Source organism: Dermacentor andersoni, chromosome 10, assembly GCF_023375885.2.
Source record: "Dermacentor andersoni chromosome 10, qqDerAnde1_hic_scaffold, whole genome shotgun sequence".
In the NCBI taxonomy this organism is placed as follows: Eukaryota; Metazoa; Arthropoda; class Arachnida; order Ixodida; family Ixodidae; genus Dermacentor; species Dermacentor andersoni.
Genome location: NC_092823.1, coordinates 120,042,816 through 120,047,515, shown reverse-complemented (window position 1 = coordinate 120,047,515; position 4,700 = coordinate 120,042,816). Strand labels below are relative to the sequence as shown.

General features: G+C 41.5%; 1 long non-coding RNA gene across 1 annotated transcript; it reads right to left on the bottom strand.

Moving 5' to 3' along the window:
* Positions 1–1,061: 1,061 nt before the first annotated feature.
* Positions 1,062–4,106, bottom strand: LOC140213598 (uncharacterized). Its single transcript, XR_011890496.1, has 2 exons — positions 4,021–4,106; positions 1,062–1,256 (listed from the first exon to the last, which is right to left on the bottom strand). It is a non-coding gene; the product is annotated as an uncharacterized lncRNA (long non-coding RNA).
* Positions 4,107–4,700: the final 594 nt, after the last annotated feature.

Genomic DNA, 4,700 nt, shown 5'->3' with positions numbered 1-4,700 from the left:
AGGCGCTAGCCTATAGTATAGGAACAATGCGAGGCAGAGAGAGAAATTATGACACAGAACGTGCCGTTTGTTAGGCGTGAGCAGGTCAATCTTTGCCGAGGTTCGATGAATGCCACTATCTTGGCGATTTATGGCCATAAAAGCTGCGAAATGACAGTAATGGTGGGCAGGAATGACATACAGCACGAGGCATTGCTGAGATGGCATATCAATCTATCAAAAGGCTAAGAAATGAGGTGCTCCGAGCTATAGGATCCTAATGTATAACAAATTTGAGCCTTACATCGTTTTTTGAAATGGCTCACTATGCGACATTCCATACTGATTCAGTGTATATATCTTTGTAAACAAGCTACAATTCATGAGCTGATGCGTGGCGCTAAATGTATGCCAGGTCTTCTAGTGCATAGTCACCATGCGTTCCAATTTCGTAAACCTATAGAATTATGTTTGTAATGTTTCTAACAAAAGAGCATGAAAAAAAAGTAGAAGCAGACTATAAGTACCAATAGCCAGCTTCGCGAATGCAAGTAAGGTTCTACAGAGTTATGTAACAACGCTTAAGAAAATATGAGATGAGTTTCACATGAAAGTCAGATGAGTTTTGACATCACAGCCATTAGACTTTCTGATAAGTTTCTTTGGAATTTTTTGATGTATTCCTAATGTCATTCTAAAACATATTGGCCACCGTCTTTCTGTTGAATTCTTGATGAGTGTTTTTCTTGTGAGCATGAAATGTCTTCCTAATGTTTACTCCAAAGCAGTTTTCTTGTGACTTTCTCATATCTTCCGAATGAATCTCTAATGAGCTTATACATTAGACTGCTGGTGCTCATAGCACTCCTATAACAAAATTGGCCACCACGTGTGGTAACATTTTCTCATGTGTCCCAATGGCAGTCAGACCTTATTTAAAGAGGTTACCTGTGCGTGACTGTCTTTGGTCCTTGATATATGCAGCCTGTATGCATGTATGTATGTCCAGCGAAGATGCAGCACTTTTGACAACATGTACATGGGCCCTACATATGCTGCATGTTAGCCATTACTCGACGAAAGAAATTTAACAAAAACATTTATTGGGCATATCAATGCTTCCTTAAATGCAGAAGGAGGTTAAATGAAAGGAAAACACAGTCTCAGTCTGGTTACGGATGTGATATTTTCCTTTCATTTTATCTCGCTACTTGTCATTGAGGAGAGGCTGTTCTTGAGGTGGAGTGTCGTCGTCTTGAAGTGAGTGCACGTGTACCCTGCATGGTAGAAAGGACAGAAAATTAACAAAACTTGGCAATCAACCACAGAAATACACGCTGTATCACTTGCTGCAGAACGATCTGGAGATGTTATAGCTAGTTCTGCGAAAAATTTATGTGGTGTCGGTTCACACAAAGTTGTTGAGGAACCACTGTGTGACCTTTGGTTGCAGCAGTAACTACAGTAAGCAGAAATTGCTCTTGGCTGCACAAATGTGCAACGTGGATCAGCTGTGGCGTGTGTACATGTTGTGAACTACTTCAGCTATATCGCTTTCCACTTGATAAAAAACAGCAGTGTCTGTGGATTGCTAGCGTGAATTAGAAAATCTGGCTAATTACTTGGCATGGAAATGAGCAAAGGAGTGTTTGTGTACGGGCAACCAAATGCATCCCCGTGACATCCAAGTGCCAGTCATTATAGAATATTTGCATCAACTACCGGCACAGTTCTCATACATTCCAAGCCTACTATGTCATGCCTGTGTTGGCCTCCTGTATGATGGCATATGTCCCATTCAAGAAATACACCACACCATATGTCTGGGGTTTTTTATCGTTTACACCCCAGCGCTGCTTTAGAGGGAGGGCACAAGTTGAAAATCAAATGCGTAGAAGCATGATCAACAAGCTTGCATAAAAAAAATTTAATAATTAAGCATGGTGGTTGCTATCCCATGTTCATGGTTATAATGCGCTCAGTTTTACACACACGATATTAAGGAAGGACAGGACGTGGACGGACGTCCGTCCACGTCCTATCCTTCGTTAATATCGTCTGTGTAAAACAGAGCGCAATATAACCATGAACGTTCACCAACTAGCCCCCTTCATTGCTTTGCTACCCCATGTCATTAGAGAGTATTCCTCTTTGTCATGCAATCATAACGACCGTTGACTGAGAGATGTCCCATTTTTGGATGTGGTATTCCTCACTGATTTTGTTGTATCAATCGGTTGTCATAGGCGAACAAAACAGATAAACAATCTAAATCCAGTGCACAGCTTGTCGTGTCAATGCATGGTCAAATGGGACGAGCACACTCGTCCTGAGTGAATTATGGTGCTCTCCTAGGCGCATGCTGAGGCACCTACTAGTCAGCATGCCCGATGTACATTGGACCAAATATGCACGTGATCAAAAGAATAGCCTACACTGCCCCTAACAGATACGAGACAAATTCTGGATATCTTTAACTAAGCAAGCCTCCAATGCCTGGGTGCCTTTGTCAATTCACTTGTGGACTACAATGCACATATATTTCCAGCAAAAAGAAATTAGGCAGCATATGCACAACAGTTCGCAATTGAATTGAGAAAGGCAAGGAGGCAAGCGAGGCTTGCTTGGCTAAAGGTAGCACTAAATTTGTCCTGTACGTGTCAGAGGCACTGTACTGTATTCCTTTCACATGTGGTCAAATGTACATAGCGCAGACTGGCTGGTGCCTAATATGTACCTATGAGATCATCATACTTCACTCAAAAGAGCGGTATGCTCGTCCGACTTGGCCACACATATCTGCAATGGGGCTTCAGGCCGGATTGGGATTGTTTATCTGTTTTCACCCATGGTTGAAAATTGGCAAGAGAAATCAGTCAGGCACACCACATAAAATAACAATAAGTGTGAGCCAGCCCCCATTATCAATGCATGAAGAAAGGCATCCTTTCTAGATTACAAGGGATAGAAATTGGTCTGTGCCTATTCACTTACTTATTTTTATGCAAACACCGTTTATCATGATGTTATGCCTTTGTATTACAACTTCTGTCATCCCTCTCAAATTAACTGGTGCACAACACAAGCGCACAGCCAGTGCTATTTTTGTTAATCCTTCCATCAACCTAAACAGCCAGTTGTTAGCCAAGGTCATCTTGTATGGTCTTCCTTCCCTCGCTGCGTAAATTTTGTCCTGAATAGTTACATGAACTGATTGGCAAATTCAAATGGACACTACAAGTTTTCCCGAGTATACACCGCTGGTTCTCAGAAATGCACAAAAACAGTGATGGGTATCTGTTGGCATCCTGTAATGTGTGCAACCTAGCTGTGACGTTGCTGCAATAGACACACTCACATCTGCTACAATGCCTGCCAGCATGAATAGGGGCAGATGGCAAAGAAAACATTATGAAGAAAGTGAGAGAAAAAATGGCAAGCTTACCAGAAAACACCTCACTACTTAAGTAACTGCAGCACAATGAATACTGGCCTTCCTATTTCATTTCAAGAAATTCGAGTTCATCAAATGTGTATTTGCCAGTGGCAGTCATTCTGAGAACAAGACAGACATAATTGTAAATATCAATGGTAAACAATGGTATGCACACTGCGTGCTTAGACCTGTGACATAAATGGCACACTACACTTCGAATTCTTACACGGACAAAAACAGCACATGTGTGTATCATAAGCAGAAAGAAAAATACGGAAATATATGCTACAGCATAGGAAACAGTTCCCAACAAATAAAACCAAAATAAAAAACAAACATACCGTGTAATAGGCAAAAATAAAATGGACTTGCAGCCGAGCGATTGATGCAAGAAAAATACTAAACGTCAGGACATGCGAGGTGTAGTTTTAACAGAACAAGATAACGTGTGCATAATGTCTACAGATACAAATAAGCAGCAAGTGGAATAAAGTTGCATAAATATTTAGCCTATTTAGCAAGCCGCATTAAGTAATATGTCGATAAACTTATCCACTAATGATACCGAGATCCTACTTTTGTGAACACGTACACTTAAAGCCTACCTGACATGTCCATCCAGATTACACGCCGTACTGCGGCAGCCATGGCCACCGCGGGTTATGTGGACACTGTTGTGGGTCACGGCTTCACCACTACAAAGATAATTCTGTGTTAACTTATAGCTGTGGCACAATAAGACTATCACATCGTGAACACATGCAAGGAGCATGTAAAAACATTCACGAAAACAATGCCTGCACTGGTGCAGGGTGGCAACAGAGCACAAAGTCAGTCACTGATCAATGTCACGATCACAGGTACCCTTTCAACAAGGCAAAATTTCACACGCAGCAGCAGCAGCAGCACATTACATGAATGTTTGTTTACATAACAATTGTACAGTTTCTTTCATGACTTTAAGTAACCATCCTTTGTAATGTTTAGTTACGTCAAAGTTATGGCAACACCCCTTCAAAACAAACCTGTACCAGTAGAACGCTGTGACTGCTTACATTTTTCCCCTCTAATACTGCTCGTAAAGCGAAAACTTTGTAAGCAGAGATTATTTACAACGTCGAATCATTATAAGCGAGGAAACGTCATTGCAGCAACAATCGGTCAAGAGGCAGATGATCCGTTATCATGCGACTTCAGTAGAAGAGGCGGAGCTCACGCACAAGCGCGCCCGATCAACACGATTATTTTCGAACGTAATCTTTCTCATCAGAAGAAAACGCTTATC